Source organism: Cyprinodon tularosa, unplaced genomic scaffold (genome assembly GCF_016077235.1).
Source record: "Cyprinodon tularosa strain WSP-4 unplaced genomic scaffold, ASM1607723v1 ctg418, whole genome shotgun sequence".
NCBI classification, from domain to species: domain Eukaryota; kingdom Metazoa; phylum Chordata; class Actinopteri; order Cyprinodontiformes; family Cyprinodontidae; genus Cyprinodon; species Cyprinodon tularosa.
In genome coordinates, this window is record NW_024039139.1 from 189,504 (window position 1) to 217,141 (window position 27,638).

Genomic DNA, 27,638 nt, shown 5'->3' on the forward strand with positions numbered 1-27,638 from the left:
ATCCACAATCCCACAAGGGTTGAGTTTACTTGATCCCTTACTTACATCACTCTTCCTTGAACCTCTCTACATTGCTTAAGGTTGACTGATGGGAATGTTTGAAGAGGTCAGTCTGATATATAAAAGGAAAAGCACAACCTATAATTTAAACACATTCAGCAGTCAAATCAGTTTCAGTGATGATGGATGGAGAAACACAGGTATACATTTCAATGAGAAAGCAGCTGGCCTGGGATGACTGCAGTTTGCCGCCATGTTTGCGTGCAAAATTTCACTTAGTGTTGATGTTCACAGCGGTTTAACTGCAGAGGCCAAAACAGGCTTCAGAGTGTGCTGATGTGGAGGCTGGCGCAAGCGTTTGTTAGACCATGTGCATGCCAAAGCTCATATTTTATTGACGTAAAGTCCTCAGAGGGCAGCTAAAGCTGGCACTTTGTGTGCCTTCAGAGAGCTGTGTGTTTTGGCTGAAGGGAACTGTAGCAATCACACACAGATAAAAACATCACAATACAGAGAGTAAGGATCCCTCAACACATGAACTGGAGAGATGGTGTTTGGGGAAGGAAGAGCTTGCAGCACGTGGTAAAGAGTGAACACATATATGAAAGGGTGTTGCTGGTTTCTTGGGTAGTTTATCCACAATATCTTAAAAATATTCTTATACGGATACCATTTTTATAAGCTGGCTGACACATGTGAACACCAAAACATGCTTGCACAAAAAAAAAACATGCTGCAAACAAATAAAAAACAGTTGCAAATGCATAGCAAACAGCAAAATGAGCTGCAACATACGGTATGTAATGATGCAAACTCCAAACACACGCAAACACATAATATAAATTCAACAAAAACGGCTGCACTTTATGAAATGGAAATGCTCAATTCACTGCTAAGCTGCTGCTCATTTACGGCCTGAAAGCTGTACAAAATGAAATTTCGTTATGTATATACATAAGTTATATGTTATATCAGTTATATGTGTATATATTTATATTTTTATGATCTTCTGTGGTTTGTTGTGTGTGTATATATATATATATATATATATATATATATATATATATATATATATATATATATATAAATATAAAAAAAACTATCTGGAGCATGTAACAAAAGCAATTTCCCTCTGGGATTGTTAAAGTATTTCTGATTCTGATTCTGAGTCATCCGGGTCATAGCCATTCCAAAAAAAAAAAGCAATCCACTGGCGTTTGTTTGAAGAAGTTTGAGGATGTATCATTGCTTTGAAGATGTTGAAGACCTGTCAGACACATCGACGGGTATGGGGTGTTGCAGGCTAACAAAAGAAGCCAAAAGACCCCCATTCCAAAGGGTTGGACCCGTTTGTCTGCTCCAATTTGCAAGTTTTCAAAACAAAAACAAGGCTCTCTTGAGCTACTGTATAAAACCTAAAACTCAACGCTATTTCTGACCTTTTGAATTAAAAAATCTGGATGGGAAGCGAAACATTTTCAAACTTTGAAACAAAGTCCAGTGGATTGTTTTAAGCTTTTTTTGGAAAGTCAAAGTTTGACTCAGAACAGAAGGACCCAGTATTTAAGCCAGATGAACAGTTGGATAACATCAAAAAGTGTTTATTTAAAAATCTGGATCTGCGCTTAAGCAGTGGCAGAGACTAGCAGAGACTAGGGCATCTAAGGCAGGAACCTCTACAGGAGAGAAACACAGTTTAGCGACCAGGATAATCTGACGGAGGATGATTATAAATGCATGAATCACTGACCTGGTTTTACAGTTCAGTCTGCCCAGAGAATGAGGTAGGATCCAGCCAGTGGGACGCTGCCAGAGAGCTCCAGATGCTGAAGACTTGAAGGCTCAGGAGGTCAGATCCGAGCAGATGATGGAGAAAGACAGTATAATCCACAGGACAAAGTCAAGATGCAGATCCAGGTTCAGTCCACAGTAGAATCCAACAGAATTCCAATGACAGGTCAGGCAAACAGATCAGACAGGGGTGGGCAGGTCAGGTCAGAATACAGAAACAAGTCAGGACCAGACAATTAGAACACTATTAGAATCGCTAGAAAACTCTCACACCAAAGTCTCAAAAATAATCTGGAAACATACGACTGGGAGCAAGCAACTTAAATAGAGGCAAGAGCAGGTAGATCTGATGAGCAGTAGTGGGAAACCAGGCAGAGTTAGACAGGTGAATGATATTAGCAATTAAGCCAATCATCAGTGCCGAGATTGTCATGACTCTGCACTTTTTGGTTCTGTTTAAGTTATCTTTTTCTGAGTATTCAGTTAAACATTGACTCAGGTCTTTCTGTGTTTCTAGTTTATTGGTTTCATTTCCATTTTGTGTTATTCTAGCTATTTTTTTTATTGTATTTGAGTTCTTAGGTATTGTTTGCCCTCTACTGCCCTCTTGTGTCGGTCTCTTTTTCTCTAGCTGCCTTCTAGACTCCTCTGTCCACACCTGCTCCCAATCTGCTGAATAGCCTGGTCTTTGTTCACTCTCCAATTTTTACACCTCATGTTAAGTCACTGTTTGCTGGTTCCTTGTTGTTTGTTGCTTCCTCATCTCTGGCTCCCCATGTGAGTTTTCCCTGATGTTTTATGTTTTTTTTGTTCTTGGTCTTTGGATCTATTTTTTAATAAACCAACAAGAACTCATCTCTGCTTCACTGATCTCTGAATTTGGGTTCTCAAACATCCTCATTCCCCTAGTTGACAAAGATCATGGCAGAATCACTAAAAATAGAGGCAAAAACTTTCAATCAACAAGGCAAATGCAAAAAAAAAAAAAATGCTGCAACCACAAACAAAATGCTGCAAACACAGAAAGTGTGGTTTCAATAGACTTCAGAACCACACCAGCCCTGTAGTTAATCCTCGTCCAATACCTTCTCCATAATCTCTATGTCCAGCATTTTTCATGCGTATCAGATTAACTTTTACCTACCACCACCCTATCTTTTCCCTCACTTTCAAACTTTTCTTAGTCTTATTTATCCTCTGACCTATTCCTGGCCCCCGGGGGGCTAAACTATTCACAATCATAGGTCTAAACTATTCATCATTGCAGTATCAATTTACTGCATCAAGTCTTCTTCTGGGGTCCAAGCCCCAAAGAACTTATTTCATTAATGTCGATAAAACTCTAATTGCAACTTTTCTTTGTGTGTGTCTGTCAAATCAAACTAATTAATATTTAAAGGCTTTTAAAATAAACTCTATTATTTATACCAAAAATGGGTAAAATATCAAGCCATAATTTTCTAAGAGGCTTGTTGATGGATATAACATATCTGTGGTCAAGATCCATGATAGAAAGAGATATTTAATCATTTATTAGTGTATCTGTTTATTTTTGTAGATCAGTGGGATTTCACATTAGCTTTAAATCTGTGCTTCCAATTATTTGCCTCTAGAAGTATGATTTAAAGCAGTACACTCGCACACAGAAATAAAATGATGCGATCACAGACGCACATGCTTGTTCCCTTTGGGTGGAAAATAATACTTTTATAGAGATGCATGAGCATGGAGACCCCTCCACCCTTCAAAAATCCCCAAAAACCTCATGCTCGGAAGGAGGTTTGTTTGTTGTTGATAAATCCTAGATTTCATGGTTGGGAAGTCACACAAGCCTCTCCTTTCTTTTTTCCTATTGTAACATCTGTGATAGCAGCTGGGTGCAGGGTCTTTCCAAAATAGCTGCCTAATATAATCACAGCTAATAGCATTATACTTCACACTATTTACATGCTGGCAGAATAAATTATCCTGCTCCAGTTCAATCCACTAACTCTCCTGCAGCTGCACTTGCTCTCTGGTTCCCTTTATTTGAACCTCACATCTGCATTTGCACATCCCGCCTCCTTTCTTTCCTTATTTGTCACCAGTTTTTCATTTAGTATAAGCCCCAATATTACAGCAGACAAATAAAAGCAGCATTGGTAAAAACATTCATGTGTTGGATCAAATCAGTCAGTGTTCACTGTCATCGTTGTTTTTGCCCATGGGGCATAAATACATACATACTGTACATAACAAAGGTTAAGTATAGAGTGGCATTTTCTTTCTGTTTCATAAAACTATCATAATAAAAGAACAGTCACAGGGTGACCAGAATTAATCTCTTTTAGAAATATCCATCTTTCCATGATCTATATATAAAAAAAAATGCTAGAAATCTATTCCCACCTAGAAGGTCATATTCTCTATACAGGTTGAAATGAACAGGACCAATATCTTTTCACTTTTTGACATTGCAACACAAGGGTACTGTAGTATTTTTTATTTTTTGTGCTTTCTTTGTAAATTTTTATTTGGAAAAGCCTGAATATCTAAACAAAAACAGCAGCTGCGAGAAGCTTGGTTTTCTGTCAAGGAGCGGGACAGATGGACCCAGTTTTCAAGCAAGACAGACAGTGGGAAGTTCAAAGCGTTTATTCACAAAACTGAAACAGCAGAGCTGTGGATTTACAGATCTGCAGCGACTGCTGGGGGTGGTGGGTCACAACTCCTCAATGACACTCTAGGTTGGGAGAAACACAGGTAAGTGACCACAATAATCAGAAGGAAGATGATTATCAATGTGAGTCACAATCAAGTCGGTGGACTTGATTGTGACGACGAGATGCCACACAGAGCCGCTCAGAATGTCTCCGATGCAGCTGCCCCAGTGAACAGGCAGGACTCAGAGCCAGGTCAGGGAAACAATCCAGAACTGGACGATTCTGAAATCCAGGCGTCCGTAAGCTGGTCAGGGATTCCGATCAGAGCAGGAACAGACAAATCCAGGGTTCCAGGAATCCACACAGCGCTTCGGCAGATTCAGGGCTCCATGAATCCAGCAGAGGGTTCAGGCAGAAACGATCAGATGGAAATATGCAGGCTCAGCAGTTGAGTTGCAGAAACATGACACAGCACCAGAAAAACCATGGAACTTTAAACTGGCTCCCTCCTCTGAGCCAAAACAGGATCAGGGCATGCTCAGGGACCCAGAGTGGCAGTCCGTGGAAGTGGGGCTCGAACTCAGAACCTCAAGATTCCAAGCTCTGTGCCCTAACCCCTAAGCTGCCACTCCTGCAACTCTTGATATGGCCACAATAGCTGAGCTGAACAGTACATGAAGCAGAAAGAGCAGGTGGATAAGATGAATTAGTGAGTGGGGGTTTAGCAGGTGAGTAAAGTGAGTAATTAGGTCAGGTATCAGGGCTGCAATCATGACAGTTTTCAATAACAATGTATTTTATTAGAGGGCCTATATCATGTAATATCAACCTTTGTTTTAGCTTTTAACTATGTTAGAATTCAATTCCTTGATCAGACTCATGCACAAAGTGTTATTATGTTTGATTAGTGCATTTCTGAGTGATCATTATGTGTTCTGCTATCTGCAGCAGCCCTGTCTTCACTTGTGAAAATGACAGTTTGGAGAGTATCTACGTAGAGCCAGGCTCCCTCCAGGAAACACCTACCTTAACTGCGCCGTGCCATCAATGTAAAAAACACCCCTTTCTCCATTTGAGGTAGAGTGCAAAGTTAAGACCAAGGGGCTCTTTTAACTAATCTTCACAAAACAGCAGCTTTTCTTTTTCAGCTAATGTTTAAGTCCTAAATAGTTTTTTGGCCTCTGGTCTCAGACTTTGCTTGGGCTTCAAAAGTGGTGTGATATGGCGACATCATGAAACACATAGATCGTGAGAGGTGGCTTTGCTTTGAAAGCAAGTGTTGAGTTAGACAGCTATATTTTAAACAAATGAATACCCATGTAGTTTTAAATGTATTATTTGTCATATATTTGCCTATAGGGGAATTTGAAAGGCTTGAAGAAGTAAGATAAAGGACCCTTAATAAGGTGCACTGGGTCATATTTATTAAAGCTAACAAGTAAAAACCTTTTCTACAAGTATCATTGAAAAACATTTGTTAATTTTTCTTGCAAATAGTTGCTTAACTGATTCTCCTTAGCTCAATACGGCAAGGGCAGATTTAGATGACTAGAGTGAGAAAAGACTCGAATGAAAAGAAACTGAAATCCTGGCATCTTAACAATGGAAGCCATTGTGGTAAAGCCGCAAGAGACAGCATTGCTGTCAAATTATCTCCAATGATAAATAATGTCTTCATTAGTCATAATAATCACTTTACCACCTGAGACAAACAGGGCAGCTGGTAGGCCAGACACAAGTGATTCCAACCAATAAGAACTGGGGATGCTAAATAAACCAGTGAGCAGAAAAAACACAGCTGTAATTATTCTCAATATAGAAGCCTCATCTTTCAGCACTTTGACCTGACCTTCCTAAATCTGTGTGTGTACATGCACATGGTCCTGCGTGTGTTGCCATGTGCCTGTGTTTGTATGAAACAAAGAGAAAGAGAGGGTAAAGCAGGAGAATCGATGCTCAAGAGAGAGATTTGAAAGATGACTTGAATGGATGAGGCATGAATGGAGGTCCCAGGGCGTGAGAGAGACATGACACCTCATTATTCAGGTCTTGATGCATGTGTGAGCATGCTGGTCTCTGATGGAAAATAGGACAGGGGTGGGTTCATGGATGCCAGATGTCTTATGAACTCAACAGAAACACACAAGCCCACCCTTGAGGTATTTGTCCAACATGTTTGTTTGCATACTGTTATTTTACACGATTCCTAAATGTTTTGCATGATCTCCATGAGGTTTGCAGCTGCTCAGCTTGGCACTGTACAACTGGACATCCCTAGATTAAATCTACATGAAATCAGGACTAATATATAGAATTAACAAAACCATAGTGTCCCATATATATATATAGGGTTCTGCGCAGTATCTTTGCTGTCCTTAGAACTGCACTCTTCTGGACCGAGATGTCTGATGTATTTCCAGGGATCTGCTGTTACCACTCCTCCAGTTTGGGGGTCACTGCCCCGAGGGCCCCAATGACCACTGGTACCACTGATGCCTTGACCTTCCAGGTTTTCTCCAGCTCTCCTCAGAGCCCCTGGTATTTCTCTAGTTTCTCATGTTTATTTTTCCTGATGTTGCAGTCACTTGGTATTGCTATGTCAAACAGCGACAAACAGAGACGAACAGGACAAAAAAAAACATTGTAGAGTTTAGAGAAGCCAATTATCCAACAGTCATGTTTTTGGTCTGTGGGAGGAAGCTGGAGCACCTGGAGAGAACTCACAGATGCACAGGGAAAACATGCAAATTCCATACATAAAGAACCCAGGCCCGGTCTTTCTTTCTTATATCACTGCTGGCTTGCTGCTGGCAAGGCAACTGGTATTTCAACTGAAACTGGTCCATATCTGTCAATGATGGCACCGGTTACACTATTGCAAACCACAGATAGCACAGAAGTCGTTTGGAATATGTTAACCAGACATCTACTGTACATGCGGTATATAATGCATTGTGTTATAGCTTTTCTTTAGTTTAGCTTACGGTAGTTTAATAGGTTGATCAAAATAATTAACTGTGTTTGAGGAGAATGTTGATACCTAACAACCCACAGCTTTTTATTTAAACTGAAATCAACTTAATCCAATTCAAAATAACTTTACTAATAACAAACTGGTGAAAAAGTCCCAGGCTTGTCCTAGGCTGCACGCTGGACTCAGTGCAGGAAGTGGCTGAGAGGAGGGTTCTGTCAAAGCTTACATCCACCATAGACAACACATTTCACCCACTGCACCAGAATGTAGAGGAGCTAAGCAGCTCTTTAGTAAAAGACCTTTACACCCTGTTTGTAAAAAGAAGTGCTACCGCAGGTCATTCATCCCTGCTTTATATTTGATACCCAGTGCAATAGCTCTAAATATAAATAGCCATTTATATAAATTTTAATACACTGTGCAATAACCCTATATAATATTTCTGCTAAATAAGAGACTTCAGCTGTCATATATATATATATATATATATATATATATATATATATATATATATATATATATATATATATATATATATATATATATATATATATATATATATATATATGTGTGTATATATATGGACACACTGTATTTACTGTATATACCCCATGTACCTTTTCCTCCTTTTGGCACCTTCTTCTTTTTGCCTATTGAGCCGATGTAACATGTAAATTTTTCCACTGTGACATCAATAAAGTCATTCAATCAAGCAATCAATAATCATAAAGGGAAATTAAATGTTTTTATAATTCACAAGGTTTTGTTTTTTTCAATTAGTTGTTGTGGATCTTAATAGCAGTTGGCAGGAAGGATCTTCTGCAAATCCCATTCTGATCCACAGACATGTATTTCTGAAGAAATGCCTCATCTTACTGCAAAAACTGAAGGAACAATGCCTCTTCAAAAAGTACAGTCTGCTTTGTCTCTTCTTGCAGAGGGCATCACAGTTTTGACTCCAGTCCTATCTGTTGTCCAGCTGAACACCGAAGTATATATGTAAACCTTTACAGTTTGTCACTTTTGTGGCATTTCAATATAGATCAGCTGTTTAAAGGATTACAGGGCAAGTTTCAGAGATGTTGCAGAAGTTTTTCTCCATCTAACATTAAATGGCATTGATACCAGTGTTGAAAATTCAGTAGCAGTGGCATCACATATATTATATACATTTGTTATTGTTTACACAGGGAAGAAAGTTAGGGTTAGAAATGCCCTGAGAATATAATGCAAATCACTCTGAGGAACTGACTCAGAATTCTTATAGAGGAAATCATGAAGGAAATGAGATGTATGACAAAGAACTATAAATGATATGTAACAGTTAAACTTGTGCAGTGTTCATTTTAGGTCCTTTGATTGCAATGAGAACTATTAATGCCACAATGTTTTTATCAATGATATTACCTTTTTTAATTCAAAGAGCAATGATCAATCTGGATCTATTCATCATAAGTATTTGACTAAGGACATGGTTAAAGTCATGGTTGAATCAGGAAGGGCATCTGTTATTAAGGAAGTTGTAAGGAGTAGCTGTATTGACCCCTGGTTCAGGAACCACCTGGACTCATTGTCAGGTTAAGGCTACTCAAATTATTACATGACTGTATTAAGGTGGAAAACAGAATGCCATCTGGTACCATCGCTCCAGTTAACGTGAAAGTTGTCTTTGTGCAGATGAAATCTCCATGGACAAATGCTCCAGCTGTGAGAAATAAAAAGGAGTCCTCAAAAGCCAAATGAAGTGGCCAAAAGAATAGACTCCAGGTTCACTATGAAATCTATAAATTAAGACCTCACCAATAAAATTCACAAATAAAAGATGGCAAAAAAATATACAGATTGTGATCAAAAACATTAACCATGCTTGTTCCTTGTTTGCCGCAGTCAATGTTAAAGTGTTCAATGACGTGTATAAATTCAGACAGTGGAAGAACTACAGTGTTGGTCTTATTATAACTCAGTTAACAGTTTGATACTGTTGATCACTTGATTTAATTATAGCATCTGGATCATGGGGTTGGCCTCTCAGCAGTTGACTGGTTTGGATCCTACTTCAAGTACAGAGATTTCTCTTTGTTATTAGTGGATTTTTATTTTAAAAATCACTTGTGGGATTCCCCAAGGCTATATTTCTGGGCCCCTATCTACATGCTCCCTGTATCTAAGATTATATTAGACTACAAGATCAGTTACCATAACTATGCAGTCGAGACACAGCTTTAAATCACAATGTCGCCAGGTGACGAGCCGATCAGTGCATTGGCCAGATAGTTAAAACAGATCAAAATGTGGCTTTGCAATATTTCCTTTCTAACTGAATAAAAACAACATTGAGGTATTTTTCATACCAAAAGACGAGAGATCGAGAGTTAGCACGTAGCTTTACCCACTACAGCTAGAAACCACTGATTATGGCCAAAACCTTGATGTAATGATGGACTCAGACCTGAACCTTCAGAGACAAATAAAGGGAGTTTCTAAAGCCTATTTCCCAATGAATTTAGCAGGTTAAGATGGGTTTTTCGAGCACACATTTAAATAGTAAAGACAAACTTTCCCTAGTACTGATCTGTGTGGTACTCCACAGGTAACCCTGAAGCTTGAGGAAGATTTGTAGTTTACATAAATGAACTGAAATCAGTCAAATCCCTTGATTCCTACAAAATGTTTCAGTCTATATTGTTGTCAAATGTATCAAATGCAACACTGAGATCTACCAGGACAAGTACAGACACAAGTCAATTATCTGAGGCCATGTGAATATCATTACTGACTTTCACCAGAGCTGTTTCAGTGCTATGTGAGCTTTAAAACCTGACTGAAACTCTTCAAAAGGTTCATAATGGTGTATTTGGTCACACTCTTGTTTATTAACTATTTTCTCAAGAATTTTGGATAAAAAAGAAAGATTGGAAATAGGTCTATTATTGACCAATCATCTGGGCTTAAGACAGTTTCTTAAGTAAAGGGGTTAATTAGAGCTCCCTTCGAGGCCTGAGGTATATATCCCTGTAACAGGGATAGATTAATCATATCTAAAATGGAGAAGGAAATTAGAGGGAATATGTCCTTGAATAATATGATTGGAACTAGGTCTAATATACAAGTTAAAGGCTTGGATGAAGATAATAAATTTGCTAACTGAAAGCTCAACTGGATCAAAACAGTCAAAACCCAGTCCAGATGTTTGTGTTCCAACAGTTTTTGTTTATCTTTACTTGCCTTCATTCTGCGTTTACTTTCCTTCAATTTTAATTGTTTAATTCACATAAAGCAGCTTGAATTGTCTGGCAAATAAACTTACCAATGCTGAAACAGTTTAAAAGTTAGCACAGGCCCACCAGTAGGTCCACTGCTTGCCAATGTGTGTGCCATCTCTGGCAAATCAGATTTTGGCCACCAAGGGTTGTCATTCTTTTGTGACAAGTGGGCTGAATGTAATCATACTGTGCAGGACAGAATTCGGCGAGACCAGAAGTACTATGGGGGATGTAGACCAAAGTCTAGTCCTAATGTGGTGGACTCCCATTTTTATCGTTAAGGGGATTGGGTTAGCAGTATCATGGCAATTAACTTGGTTAATGTTAGGGCTAGGAATGTGTTAGTGATATTTAAGGTTAGGAATACTTCAGAATTAGGAATATAGGCAGCAACCAACCTGAATGACAGTCAAGTCTAATATGGGTAAATAAACAAACATATTTCTGTATTTATGTGTGTACATGAAATATTTAGCTGAAAAGAATTCCACTTAAAAAGTTGTATGGACTATTAATTCTGTGAGGTGTTCAGTACTTTAACAGTAATATAGATATGAAACCAAACGAACTAAAGATGCAAAAATTTTAGTATAATGTCCTTAACTTAACTCATGAATATCAGGAGTTTAGTCATCAGACAGTCTGGGAATGTCTGTATTCATATCAATACCCCTGGCTAATCAATAATTGACTTCAGTTACACCCCACGCCAACCTCCATGACACCACTTGACCTTTTGTCTGGGCTTCCTCCTACTTGGACATTAATATTTATAGGTTTTGTTCATTTGAAGAAAGACCATTTTGAAAAGGAGAGAGAAAAGTAAGGTTGCAAGGGTATTTTGAAATGTGTTCACAAAAAAATAATTATATGAAAAGTCTTTTTCATCACAAAATTAACTCATCCTCCTTTGCAATGTATTGCAAATTAATGGTTACACAATTTGCTCTAAAGGAATTTTGCATATTTTGTCAAATGTTTTCTACACACATACTGTTTGTTGCATTAGTCTTTTTCAATGTCCAGGTATATTATGAATTGCTTTTGACCCATTTGGTCAAATTAGATTGATGACCTACGTACTCCATCCGCCCACATCTGACCTCCATTGTAAAAATCTGGCAGCAGTCTGATTAAAACAGGAGATAAGGTGATTAAATACCTTTCTCCCCTCGTGTTATAAGATCTGATCCTAATCAGACAAACAGGCAAACTACAAGCACAGCAGATGAACATAGGTGATCCATTATTCATTAGACAGTGTCTTAATCAGAGTCAGATCGATACACTTTCTGTTTTATCACTGCAGCAGGCCAAACTGGTTGACAAAAATACCCCTGAGAGAGATCAGGAAACAGGTGTGATGCTTGAGGGGACACAAAAAGCTAAAATGCTGAGCCCTTTTCCAAAAGAAATATTCTATCAAGGTTTATGTAATGAAGGTGTTTGTCTTGAAAACATGCAATAATGCACACATATCTTATGCATATGCCAGTAAAAATGACTGGGTTTGAAGAAATTTTGGCTTTCATTGCCCCCTGCAGGTTAATGTGAACAATGCACAATTGTAATATATTATCAAGTTTTAAAATGTGTGATATATACGTATTTAAGTGTAAGAGTTTATGTGCACTCATTCGCATCATGCATAACCTTTTATTATCTACTGAGATCTTCGTTAAAGATGGAGGAAGGTTGATATGATCAAGGACCTCCACACAAATCCCCCTGTTTCCTCATTTCTCTCCAAGTCACATCAGCCTGCCAGCGTTGTCTTGCACACATCTCGCCGTATGCCCTACCATCTGGGGATGTGCTTTGGTTCCCTTTCTTTCATTCTTTTCGCCTCTCTGTCTGTCTCTGTGAAGTGTGTGATCTGTGAGTTTTCTGTTGTGTTTTGCTGGGTCTCAGGTGAGAGCAGGCTCTGTATGTGCAGTTGGCAATAACCAATGAGCTCTTCCTTTCCTGTCCTTTGTAACACTCTCCTCTCTCTCTCTGGGATTATTTTAATTGCTTTTGGACACCAATCAGTGTTCATTAAACAGGCACATACTCAACATAGCAGATGCTCATTCATTGTGTAGCAGTCCATGGCTTTTTTTTTGTGGAGGTTTTTTTTGCAAGGAAACTGTTCAGAGGGCTAAAAAAAGGGACATATCTAACAATTTAACATCTGTTGTTTGTTTTCTCATTAATATTAACATTAAAAAAGTATTTTTCATGACATATCACAAAGTCAGCATGATAAACTGAAAAGTGTAGGCCAAGTCAGTGATTAAAAATGTTCAACCACATTTGTGTTGCTACTTAGTAGTAAAACAATGCTCATGTTAATAACATCCATACATAAAAAAGACACGCAGTACTTGTCTGAAATATATAGTTTTCATGTTACTACTACAATTAGCTTTACCAATTAGTGCAAAGTGGTGAAGTCAATGGAAAAAAAAATGTTTTTTTATTATATTAGAAGAAATAGTGTTATCTGAATTGTAGGTTTTCCTTTGTTATGATAATCAATTGTTTTGTTTGTTCTGTACTTTTTGCTCTTATTACATTTTGTGTTTTTTATCTGTAGTTTTCTAAGTCTTTTTGGTAAATCTAGCTCTTTCTCTGGATAATTTTTTTACCTGCATGTCTCAGTGTTATCCTGTCATATATGTACTACAGTAGCAGCCATTCAAAAGCCCTTCCCACTCAAATGCCAGCTGAATGGCAGCCCACTTCCATGCAATTCCCAGCAAAGTCCTCTCCAACTTCCAGCCACTGGAGTGACCCCCTGCTCCTCATGGACTTGTATATTTTTTTACTCTGACCTAAATTTTCACTGAATTACAGGGTCTGACCGGGAGATGACGCTTCCCTTTAGATTTTAATGTCCACATATCATGACAAAAAGAATATTTTAGTACAAAGATTGATTGATTGTTGTTTTTTTTTTTTTTTTTGAAAATGGTGAAATCTTTCCATTCGTTTCTCTTTATTCTATTTAGTTTATTTACATAATGCCAGTACATCAGACATGTCATCTCAAGGCACTTCACGGTGGCAATTTAGACAGATTATACAGTCAGTTTGGGAAAATAAAGTTTCCTGTCTAAGGAAAACCATCTGACTGAATTGAGTTATCGGTAGATTTTTGATTGCATTGTGTTGCAATCCCTCACACGGGGCATGCATGCAGCAACAGTGGAGAGGTAAAACATGCATGCAGCAACAGTGGAGAGATAAAACTCCTTTTTAATGGGAAGAAGCCTATATCAGAACAGGGCTCAGAGTGAGCCTTGTAGAGATAGCTCAGGATAACCTGAGCCACTCTAAGATATTTATCAAAAGGGAAAGTATTAAGCCTAGCCCTCTGAGTAGACAGGCTTTCTGCCTCCCCCCATTAGAGGAGCCTGATAAGTGAAATATCTACCTCCCATTCTAATTTTAGAAATGCTAGCAGCCACAAACCTGCAGATTTTAGGAACATAAGGAGTGATCAGATCTCTGACATAAAATGGATCTTGGTTATACCGGGATTTATACTGTATGTGAGAAGGAGGGTTTTTACTGGATATTAATAGATAAGCATGTATTTGAATTTTCTAAAGCCTGTATCCCACTGAAAATAGCGGGTAATGCGTGTTTTTCAAATATGGGGCGTGCCACTAACAATCCACATTTGGCTACCTTACCGTTGGCAAAAAAAACGGAGTCTTACCCCATACTAGCAAGCTGCGTGGCCTCTGTGCCCCCACCGCTGCATGTCTGGAGACACTATCACGCTTGGTTAGTGTGGATGCTGTCATCAGTGTGACAGTAATCAGGAAAGTAAACAATGGAGAGCAACATGCAAGGGATCCAGGGTGTAGTAAATGTGCTTTATAGTTCTGTTCTTTTATCCGTCCGAATTCCTCCCATCAGTGCTGCACCATGTTTATCGAATATAATTAGAGTTGTTTTGGCTTGTTAGATCAGAGGCAACTGGCATGGTGTGTTGACGTTTGTACTTTTTTTCGTTTGTATCACGTAAATAAGCGGGTCGATCCATGTCTGGTGTTCTCACAGAATGGCGATCAGAGTGGAGACAATTTTAACATGCATGGCTTGTGTCGTTTGATTGACACGCATCAGAGTTTAAATTGCATTTTCAGCCAGTGGGAAAAGGGGTTAAGAAACTTGTCGATTTGAGAGTCCCTTCAAATTGTTTTGTAAAATCAGCTACAATGGAAAGAGGCACATAAATTATTTGAATTAAAATGTAAAAGTTTTTATTGAGATTACTTTTTCAGACGACAAATGTGCAGTAGCAGTTAAAAGTTGAAAAACATCTAAACTCGGTTTATTCATTAATAATGATATTTTACACAGGTGTCTTTTCTAGGTCAGCTCCAAAGTGTAGAGTGACAGACTCATCAACTGATAATAAGATCCTTGTCTGATTAGCATGTTCATGTCCAGGTATAATATTTTATATTAAACAATATCTAGCACAAAAAGGCCACAGTAGTCATTATTGTCCTGATACCCAAAGGGTTAGATTTCATTTTTATGTGTCATATGATCTCTCGCTCTCTATCAATTTGTCCATCAGCAAGGCATAATTATCTTCTAACCCCTCAGGACTCTTGGCCACATGAACAGGTACAGTAGGAACATTAATAGTTAGATATCATAATAGATATTTTTTAATGCATTCTTGTCTCATATTTATATATATATATATATATATATATATATATATATATATATATATATATATATATATATATATATATATATATGAAATGTTTAAATGAGAAGTGTTTAGTGGGTCCCTGCTTTCGGTGTATCATGTAGCCGTATGTAATGATACCATTTCAAATATTACATTGTTTCTAAATTTGTTTTTGTGTCAAACATGAGTTTTCCATTCCAGTCTATATCGACGTCTTGTATCCTCAAAATTTAAGGTGTGTCCCAAGACCAACAAACCTGAATTACCTTCTCTGGATGCAGTAAGTCCCTCCTTCTCAGTTGTGTAAATTGTTGCTCATACCTGCTGTTCTGAGCTCCACTTATTTCACCTTTGTGAGGTAAACAATAAGAACATTGTAGTGGATAGGAAAGAAGCTCTGTACTTGCTTTGCCAGCACCATTTGAACAGCTCTTGTTGTGGCAACTGCTGAGACATTTCTGCTTTTTAGTGCCCATACTTATTTACACTATTTAAATGAACACAGGTTTCTAGAATGCTGCTAATGACCATTAACTGTGTGAATATATGATTCAGGTGTGTTAAAGTGACAAAATATGTAGTTGGATGACGCCAGATCTTGAGAACTGGAACTGGAGACCCCCGGTGTACAATATGCATTAACAGTTACCCTGGCTCTGGCAGTAGTATTAAGAAATACTGCAAAAATAGTCCAAACATGTGAAACAGTTTGTATGAGAGTAAATTCTAACAGTGCATTTTACACCAAAAACAATTCAAGCAATATCACTGTAGATGGGTGCTCGCCTGACATAGCACCAGCAATATTCAGGGTAAGCAACAAGCTCCACACCTCTTATTTCACTATGCCAGTGGTTCTCAAACTTTTTCTGTCATTCCCCACTTTGGACAAGAGGGAATTTTCAAGCCCCGCCTGTCCCCATCGCCCCAACACAATGCTAATGAAATATGCAACAATCTTAAAATGTTCCAATTTTATTGAAGTAACAAGTAGTATCTAAATACAAACTATCTACATCAAATAACAGCAAGCTCAAAAATAAAGAAAATAAAAATGCAGCTGTGTCAAAATTTGTATCAAGCTCAAAGATAGAAAAAATTAAAGTGCCACTCTGCAATCTGTTAATAAAAGAAAAGAAGTGAAATCCATCTGGCAATACAGGTCTATTTATCCCTGCATTAGTGGCTGCAATGAGCCTGTTTTGCATTGCACAGTTTCTCAAAACGGGGTTGCAGGCTTGATACTGCCACTCTCAAGTCATGCTCAATGTTCAGCTGAGATCTGTATTTTGTTTTCAGTGAAGCAACAGTTGAAAAGCCAAAGGGAAGAAGAATGCACACAGCTCTCTGCCCGATGAGTGGTTACTCCCTCTCCACTCCAAACCAGAATTCACTATGAGTCTGAGCATTAAACCTGAGCCTCAGGGTTGAGTCAGACGTCATTTCAATAAACTGGTCCTATTTATTTAAGATAAAATATTTCAAATTCAGTTAATTATGATCAACCTGCGCCGCCAATCTCGGCGCATGTGCGCTTTATTTGCAGTCTGGACGCTGAGGGTAAACATGCTGTGTCTCTGACTGCAGCGCTGAGAGGGACTCCTGTGATAGCGGGGGAGAACGGGGTGGGGATGGGGGAGGCGCCCCACGGCAGCACCTGCCGCTGGAGGACAAGAAAAGGAACGATACGTGCTTTCACGTAAGAGTCTCCAAAAGTCGCTAATTTGTCGCTAGTCGCTTTTTTGATAAAGAGTCGCTGGAGGGGTCTGAAATATAGCGACAAAGTCGCTGAGTTGGCAACACTGGGGCGCGAAAGTTTATTCCGTTACAAATAATATGCCGACGTCACGTCAATCATTATTTTGGCACTTCAGTTCCAGGTGAAATTTTTCTCATATCTAATGTTCTTTTAATTAGACTGCATGTAGGCTAGTAATGATTACTTTGTGGGTTTGATTGGTCTAAAAAGCGGCAACATACAGCTATAAGGACAGTTTGCTCTCACACGTTCTACATTTATAGTCACACACACACACACACACACACACACACACACACACACACACACACACACACACACACACACACACCGGAACTTGTCACGCCCCACCTGTCACGTCTCAATTCCCCACCAGTGGGTCGCGCCACACGCTTTGAGAACCGCGGCACTATGCCATTAGATAGAAGGAGCTGCTTGCTGATTGCAAGTCAGGTGTTGCACCTGTATTTAAGCACCAAGCAGGTGCTTAATACTTTGTAGAACAACAAACAATGTCCCTCTGTGGACCAGACCCTCCAGAGGTGCCCTGAGTTGGGGAGTCAAGTATAGATCTGCAGCTCCACCAAGGTCACTTTCTGCTGTGCGTACACTTCACCAAGAAACTAATGTCCTGACAACTGAGGTAAAGTGATGCAATATTTTGGAGTTCAGAAAGGAGTATGTTGAGATTGGAGAAAGACCCTGACGTAGAGCGTATCAGAGACTGGGAAGAGTTGTCGAGCCATGTCAAGCCCCACTCTTCAGCCAAAGTAGCTTACAACAGGAGATTGGAGGATGAAGTTTTACATTTATTAGTTCCTCTAAAATCTAAACCCTAACCTTTTGTGCTGTCAGGTTGACAGGTTTTGTTTTATGTGTACGTGATGCCTTTTCAGGCTGATGCAAATGTAATTCTCTGAAAGCATATGCAATCAATGCCAAGTTTCACGCACCAAGCCCCTGTACTTGGTTGAGATTAAAGATGTGGCACATTCTGCAGGCCATCCACAAAAAGAAACATAAATGATTTGATTCTGCACTTAAGGTGGGACATATTAATAAATACTGTCTGTGTATATTTCTTAACAAAATTGCTGATAAGCCATTAAATGGAAAATCATATTGAGCCACTATAATTTTTATTGTTTTTATACAAATTTGCTGCTACAGACTGCATGTTTCATGGTAAACAGTGCCTTATATGAACATTTAAGCAAAATGGGTTTTTCTTTCTTTTAGTTTTCATTGTATCTAATAATGAACACTACAAAGAGACCAATGAAAGATTACCCCTTTAAATTTTCGCCGTTTGAACCCAATTACATACTCAAATGATGAACTACCTTAAAAGATAGAGACCGCTCAATTAAACACAACCACTAGCTTGTTGCTATTCCCATTGTCATGGGGAACCAATCAGGACAGAAAAATAAAGATCTCAACACTGAAATTAGGTTCTTCTATAGGTTGGCTGGACATTGGGCATAAAACCTAGAGTACATACAGTATAAGGACCGGGGTTTTGTTAAAAGATATAAATCAATTTAGAGTTAGCTGATATTTCCTGGAGAGTTACCAGGAACATCTCATAACGATAAGAACTAATAGCAGACCCAAAAATATCTGATAGGACTGTGTTTCCATTAGATTTTTTCAATACGTTTCAATTCAGAACGTACAGGGGAAAATTATTAGGGAGAACACTTAAACTTTAAGACAACTTTATTGTCATTTTGTTTACATGGAGTCTATACAGAACTTTCAGACAGTGAATGAGCAGCAGCTTAAAAGTGAAATAAAAATTTCCATTTCATAAAGTGCAGCATTGAACAAATCTAAAGTGTTGGAGAAAACATGGCATTGAAAAAAGGCATTGATGTGGAAGTTTAGAGCAGTAAAAAAACAAACAAAAACAAACAAATATATATGGTGAAAAATGCAGTAGAAAAACATTTTGAGTTGAGTTCCATTTGGTATTTGATAGCAGTGGGTAAAAAGCTATTACAGAACCTGCTGGACTGCATTGAATGCTTCGAAGTCTCTTCCCAGAGGGCAGTAGAGAAAATAGTCCATGGTGGGGGTGTGAGGAGTGACTGATGATATTACGGGCTCAGGACATGCAGCGCTGAGATTAAATGTCTTTTACGGAGGGGAGAGGAGCCCCAATGATCCTCTCTGCAGTTCTCACCACTCTTCTCACATTCTTCCGGTCTTGGCATTGCAGCCTCCACACCATACAGTGAGACCGCTGGTCTCTATGGTGCTTCTGTAGAAGGTGGTGAGGAAAGATAGGGCAGGTGGGCTCTCCTCATCCTCTGCAGGAAGTAAAAGCACTTCAGTGGTCTTTTGATCAGTGAGGTGGTGTTTACATTCCAGGTGAGGGTGTCTGTGATGTGCACCCCCAGGCATTTGATGCTGCTGACCAACACTACAGCTGAGCTGTTCATGAGCAGTGGAGCATTGTTTGGCCATTTCTTCCTGAAGTCAACAATGATCTCCTTTGTTTATACACATTCAGGACCAGGTTGTTATCTCTGCACCAGCCCCCCACCCCACCCTCTGTTGTCCTGGTAGTTGTAGTCACTGATGAGGCCCACCACCGCAGTGTTGTCTGCAAACTTCACGATGTGATTGGTGGTGAACCTTGGGATGCATTCGTGTGTCATCTGAGTGAACAGCGGGGGGCTCAGGATGCAGCCCTGAGGAGAGCCTGTGCTTAGGATGATGCAACCCAGAAGGAGACCAGGGTTGCATCCCAGTACTGCAATTCTGGATGGATATAATTGTTTCTCTGCTTATCTGTCATATCTTATCTGTTTGATTTGCAAACAGCTGTGCATTTATTATACTGATTTAAAGAATATATATTTTTGTTGCATGTTTATATATGCAAATTTCAATGTGAAGGTGATTGTCCATGATTGGTGGCGTCTCAACGCTGCAGAAAGCAACCCAAAGGACATAGTATAAAAAGAGGCACTGCTGGCTATTACCTGGCATTTATCCTCTGCTCATCCCAACCAGCCATATCTTGTGTGTCCTTGTATCTGTCTCAGTTAAAAAATCCCTTAAGGGAGTTTCTAGAGAAGAGGTGCCTTTTAAGTTCTATTCTAGTTTTCTCCTGTTATCTTATTGTGATGTACGGGATCTTAGATAATTTTATTTGTTGTTTTTACATTAAGCTAACCCGGGATTTACATACTCTAATTTCATAGCGATAATATTTAAAATCAAAACAAAAACATTATAAAGGAATCTTACTTAATCAGATCACTTAAATAGATTGTTCCGTGACTTTTTGATATCGGAAGAAGAGGAATCATCTCAATGGTTGGATAAACCTTTATTTTTGGATAAATCACAACACTATTGTTTATCCAAAAAGCCATCTAGTGTTATGGATAAGTTTATTCTCACTAAAATCTTGCAAACTAATAAACATGTCCACTTATGTTGAAGTATTAATGCATAAAAAGCTTTTCAGAGCTCACAGATATCTATCTGTGCCTCATATCAACAGAAGTATTACTTATGAACTATAATTCAAAAGTTTCAATGACATAATGGCAACTAATATTACCTGAAAGGTTCATTGTATCATTCAAACTAACTATTGTTATTTTATTTGTAAGAAAATGAATAACTTTTTTGTAAGTCTCCTTTAGTTCATATACTACCACTGATTTAGAATAAAACACTCTACTTTTCTTGAATCAGATTGGGTTAGTCATATATCCTATAAAAGTAATAAACCATTCTATAGCTACTGTAAAATCGTTTAATGAGATAAAAGTACTCTGATGGAAAATATCTCCCGGGATCATCAAAATAATACTGATCAGTGTCCATTTGTGCACAATATCTGCTAATGACCTGCTGCTAATTAGAGACATTAATTAGTCCCATCCAGTGAGATTTGTGACACTGAAATGGTCTATTAAGGTTGTTGAATGTATGTCATAAGAGGTTAGATTCAAAGCGATGTATAATAAAAGTGAATTCCTGTCTCTTAAGGGAAATTACTTGGTACATTTATTGGGCAGCACTGTTTTTGCCTAGAAATTGTTCCACCAAAGGAATTTCTGGCCCTAACTTTAACTAGTAATGCCTGCAGTGCTTTGGATGTTGCTCCAAATTAGGGAAAAAAGTAGTAATTTTTCTAGAATTGGACCTTGAAAAAGGACTTTTGACCACCTCTGGTTTCTTTTACAACTTAAATAATCTGACAAGAGCAGTTTATTAAGGCTGTACATTCTAGTTTTAACAAAACATCTATTGTCGTTAGGGAAAACAATACAAAAGTATCCTTAACATAATCTTCGAATGTCTTACATTGGACATAATTATGATAAAAATGTGGTGCTTCAAATAGAGATGAAATGTTCATATTTCTACTGTATAAAGAGTGTAAACTTTTTACCATTTCTTATCATGGCATCCTTCAAAACTTCAGTCTAAAGAGGCAGAGGTAGATGTGATTGAATGGCTCCTTCTGGTAAAATCAGTAATGTTACTCTGTTATTTTTACTGATACAATTTGTTTACTATAAAACTAAAATAATTATTTATAGACCTTGGAGAGAAACATAATTTACGGATTAAATTGATCACTGCAGCAAAGAGATCCTAGGTTCAAACCCCTGCCTTGGGTCTTTCTGTATGGAGTTTGCATGTTCCTTCCATGCATTTTGAGATCTCTCTGGGTACTCCAGCTTACCCTTACAGTCTAAAAACGGAATGTATGCTCAATTTATTTATCTGAACTGCACTCTGGTGTAAATGTGTAAAAATGGTTGTGTATCCATTTCACCTAAAGACTGCTGTGGATGGGAACAGCCCTCGTGTGACCTTAATGGGTTAGCTTCATAGAATATGGATGGCACACATTCTTGCCACATTAAAGACATTAGTTTTAGGTTTTGCCAAACTTGAATTGTACAAATTATTAAACAACTTCTAACATCAGACAAAGATTAAGTGAATACATAAAAAATGATTTCTAGTTTAATTTTACTAGCCACACCAAGACCTGATTATTGCCTGAGCTGAATAATAAAGAAATCAGGAGAACCTGTCTAAGAACATAAAGTTAAAATTATCTTAGAATTCCAAAGACCGTGCCTAAATCTAAAGAAAGTAGGATTACCGAAAGTTTTTGACATCGGTCAGTTACAATTTTTTAAGTCATTTATTAAATGAATTGACATTATACTTAATAAAATTGTATTTATAGTGCCACTTCACAACACACTTCATTGAAAAAATGTAATCATAATGACAGATTGGTTGAAAAATAGAAACCCAGCTGATTGCATTTTGTAATTGACTTTAACGGATTTGTTTTTCCTGGATGAGCATGTGGTAACACCGGATATTCACTTGCATTGTTTTATTGACTGTGCAGCAATCCCTTACAATGAGCAAGCATGTGGTGACTATGGAGAGGAAAAACAAAATTTTAACAGTTGAAACCTCCAGCAGAACCAGGCACGGTGTGAGAGTCCCTCTGCTGAGGCCGACTGGGGGTGCAAAAAGGCTGAAGCAGTGATCCAAAAGGAATCTACAAAATAATCTCCATGATTGAGAAGATTACAGAAAACTAGCTCTGGCGGGATCATCTCCTTAGGAAAAAAAACAGACGGAGATGAGTTTTGAGCGCATTTTCATGTGAGAAGGAATTAAATAAAGCATATACAGATTATCACCATCAAAGCTAAGCCAATAGCTATGTCTAGGAATGAAACAAGACTAAACACTCTAAAACAGGCTCATCTCTATCAAATACTGTTTAATTGAAGTTGTTGAATGTCTCCTGGCAGGATAACTTCAGTGCTAAACAGCGCACCTGGCCAGACATAACTACTTTGACAAAAAAAAAGCTGAGAGAACATGCAATATGAAGCTTGTTAAGCAATTAAATGTAGTTGTAACTTAACTTTATTTAATCATATAAATTTCATATTGTTATATATTGTTCTTTGAAGACATCTCCAACTGGCTGTATGTTAGGTCAACAGATGAACATGAGATTTGAAATTAGTGTACCGGTAGTTAAACTTTTAACTACACTAGTGAAACTATTATTATATATATATTATTATATATATAAGTTAATGAAAATGATGCAATAATATCACAGTTTGGTATGGGTTTCATGTTTGAGAATCAAAGTTTTAGGAGTTTTGAGTTAAGTTAAATTAGCTTTTAAATAATTTGGAGCAATTGGAATGGGTTCAAAATAACTCACAATTCAAATCCAAGGAGGCAAAAGAAATCATTATTTGGTAAAATAGTAATTTATTGAAAGGATTTGTTAAATCATAAATCCACAACCATTAAGATTAACCTTAGATTTAACCTTCTGTTATTTTTCCTGAGGGAAATTTTTTTTATAAATATTTGTTTTACATAAAATAAAATGTGTTATAATAATATCTCACACCTATTTACCTTCAATGCAGTGTCTAGTTTCAACCACTAGATGTCAGAAACATACAGCCTATCAGTTGTTGATGGGTGACTAAACACTGGCCTGATTTCCTGCAGGGGCATCATCCACTAACACAAACAATTATTCATGATACCAAGTTGCTTTCAAGAAATCATTTCCAGCTTCAATTTCTGGAATCTATTTATGTTAATTTCTTAGAGTAAGTAAGCTTTGCTGACATAAAGGACACAATTTGGCTTATAACAACACAACCCATGCAAAGGCAGACAGAAAATTTGCATGCAATGAAGAGTGAGGTCCTGGTGGGATTAAATCTTGGTGATAACACATGCAAGGGATTATTCCGATCAGTCAGCAAAGAGGAGAGACCGTCAAAGCTGAACAGAGCCACCAAGAGGACCATTCAGCAGAGGACAGAAAATCAGTCTCAAAACAGTGCAAACGGTTTGCAAAGGGGAAAAAAGATTATAAAAAGCTACAAAAACATTTGTGGTGATAAAGAACAATTAATTTTAAGAAAGCAGGGAATCTGTTTTTCAAAGACTAAGTATGTTTTAAAAGCTTCTTTATCAATTCCAGAAAAAGGAAACCTGATTTAAATTGATTTTTTTAGAGTTGTTTTTATCAGCTTTAAGTTAACTGTTACCCTTCCTGTTGTCTTCCACAAAACAAATGGGTTTTTCCTGCTAACCTCTAAACATACCAGGAAATATATTGCCTGTCATTTTTAAATGCTTTTAACTAGAGACTGCAAGCAACTGAATCCAGCTAACAAAAGCGAAAGCATGAAAAAGCAACACATAGAAGCAAGAGTTGTGAAAAAATGCAAAATATTTTAATTGATGTTAGCAAGGTAATACCATTACATAGAAACAATAATAACTCTTTATTAACTGCATACCAGTTGCTCTGCTGCAGCCATTTCCAAATGTTTTAGAGAAAATATTGATGGAAAATTGATCAGCAAAGGTTGCTATGGTTTCATAGCAGAAAGTTCAATAATTCTAGCCACACTAAGTAGAAAATAACGGTGATTGTTAAAAAGGAAACTGCTACAAGACTATTTGTGGACATCAAGAAGGCATTTGGCACAATCAGATATAGTGTGCCAATACTGGATTAAATGGATGTTATGAACCAGGTTCATGTTTTTTTTCTTGTTTTTTTCTTTGAGTAGCAGACTGCAGTATGTGAAGTTGGTGGATATTTCTTTGGATCGGATGAATATATATTAAATAGTTAAATTGTATATTTGTCAAATGCAGCACCACACACATCACTAACAAACACACATATCATCCTTTATATATTGGTTTCGTATGAGTAAAGTGACAAGAAATTATTTTGGAAAGTCTATTCTGTCTGAATTTGTTGTGTAAATAATTGTCTTCATTCAATATGTCTGAAAACATTATTCCCAATCAAATGTAATCAGGTAAGATGCATAGCAATGATATTAAATATTGCTTTTTTTTTCATACTGGAGTGATTTCTTGAAGGACAGCCTATAATTCTCACTCGTCTTTTAGGCAAGTGAGAATTTTTTGAAGTAGTGCTCTAAATTGACTGAAATTTTGGTGTATACTATATCTATATCTATGGTTTCATACAGAGGTTTAAGGCAACAATTTTGAGAATGCAGTTACTAAATACTATTACAAGAAAGAACGATAAGAGTAATTAATCGTTACTAATTAAATAGCTGGTTAACAGAAACATATTGAGAAGCTTTTAATAAAATCTAACTAAGTTTCTTGAAATAATAGGGTTGAGAACTTTGATTTTGATTAGGTCAAGAATGAAATGCTACAAAAAAGAAATAAGTGAAAAAGTTTCCTGAATAAACATTGTTAAAGCCTTACTTCACTTCAGTATACCTCTTTTTAATATGTTGTGTAGCTTCAAACCTAACAAAAAAAGTTTGACATTGCTTAAACTCTACAGTTGTTTTTTTGTGAAGAAAAAGAACAAAAATGTTGGTGTGTGGAAAATGAAATATTTGAAAACTTGAAGTCACCACTGTAGAAAAGAAAGCAGAAAGAATGCAGTAAATATCATAAGTAATATACAAGTTTTCTGTAAAACAATTTTAGATTCAATAAGAGTTACACCCATTATAACACAAGGACTTTTTTTTTAAATCAGACATGAAGCATTTAAAAGAATGATGCCTGGACATAGTAGACTGCAGCAGTGCTTAAATGATTAATTAAAACAGGGAAGATTAAAATGAATGGAGTAGATGGTGCCTGAACAACCCAGTTTGGTATGGTGTCATCTCTGGTGATATCTATTTATAACTGAATGCAAATCAGGTAAAATATGTCAATGAAGGTAAATTGGGTTCTAAGAGAAAAAAGACATATGTCCTTAAACTGTTGTGATCTGCCGATGAATTGTCTGAATGCATTGCCAATGTCTAAGGCTTTGAAGAGCCAATGGCACAGTGGGTAGCAAACACAGATACCTGAACAAAAGCAGTTGTCAACCTGATTAAATTAGATTAAGGTAACATTTTGTTTTCCCAAAACCAGAAATTTTGGATTGCAGGTGGTATTTGTTTACATAATTAGATAATCATGCATTTTGCCTGAAAGCAAAGTCTACTGCACATGTTATTGCACATGTTATTGATCATTCACAAGCGCACAAATTTGATTCGACAAGTAGTGACTTTTCAAACAATAGAGATGACAAAAGTGAGATACATGTCAGCCTGTGGGGTGTGCAGGAAAAGTTATTTTTTGATCATGTGACAGCAGCTGAGTCAGAGCCTCCCCCGGGAGGCAACTTTTGCAGCCTGAGTTTAGGCCATGGGCTTAAGTCAATAGTTGGATGACATTGCACTAGCTACTGACAGACCCACAGAGTTGATGCACACGATCAGCATATCAGTCATTGCTACAGGAACCGTTATTATCCATGCGTCATTCGTGTCAGCTCCTTTTTGAAGGAATCGGGAGGGCTGTTCCCTATCTCCAGTAGTCACTGGGTGAGAGGCAGAGTACTCAGTGGACAGGCCTTTGACAGGAAAACACAGAGACACAAAGGACAAATACTTTAAACAACAATAAAAAAATTACTTATTCTTTTTTGACATAAAAGCAGTGGGATCAGTCAAAGATTATCATATTGAATCAGGTTTAACGTTAATTTTCACCAGTTGCAAGATGTGTCTCTCACTTTTGGCGTCATTAAAAGAGGTACATTTTGGGAAAAGTTTTAATTCATCAGCCGTAATATATATTTCTTTTTTCTTTCAATCCAAGCAAGATTGTTGATGTTTAAAATCTGACAAAAATATATAAAAACCAGTTCCCAGTTTTCTAAAACTATGTCTGAATCACTAAAAATAAAAAGGAGCATTTGACAACATTTTCATTACAATCATTTATATTTTTGTCATAAGGATAAAGCTAACACTTATTTGTAATGTGGTCAAAATTGAAAAAAAGTTTCAGTATCACGTTTATGATATAAATGGAAATATTTATATTAGAGTAAAGAAAAGGATTTAGACATTTAATCTGTCAACAGTGGCCTGCCAACTCCTTTGCCTTGTTTTATTGATGGCAGCAATATTCCTGAGCTCTTCATAGGCCAGCAAAATACAGAGCATGTTAGTTTCTCCATATTTACTCAGCGAACTCCATGATCGACTGCACGGTCCACTTATAATGCAACAACACTGATTAGTTGAACATCATTTGCATCCTACACATTAAGCAACTGAGGCGTTGTTTTGGTAATACCCAATAGTGGTGACTGGAGATGTGTAAATTGAGTTAAATTAGGAGCCTGGACATTTCAGAGAGAGTTTTATGAAACACCCCTCTGATCTTTATAATATGTTCACTAATATTTTTTAATAACCCTTTGTGTCATTGACTGAATGATATGGTTGATTTTATAGTGCCTTCAGATGACCAGTCCTGTGCATTGGCGCTGTATACATAAACTGAATTAAATCATGTATGATTTACAGTATAGTCCACACTTTTTCCTTTTGTATAATCCCTATTAAATATGATGAAGTTACAGGATTAATATGAGAAA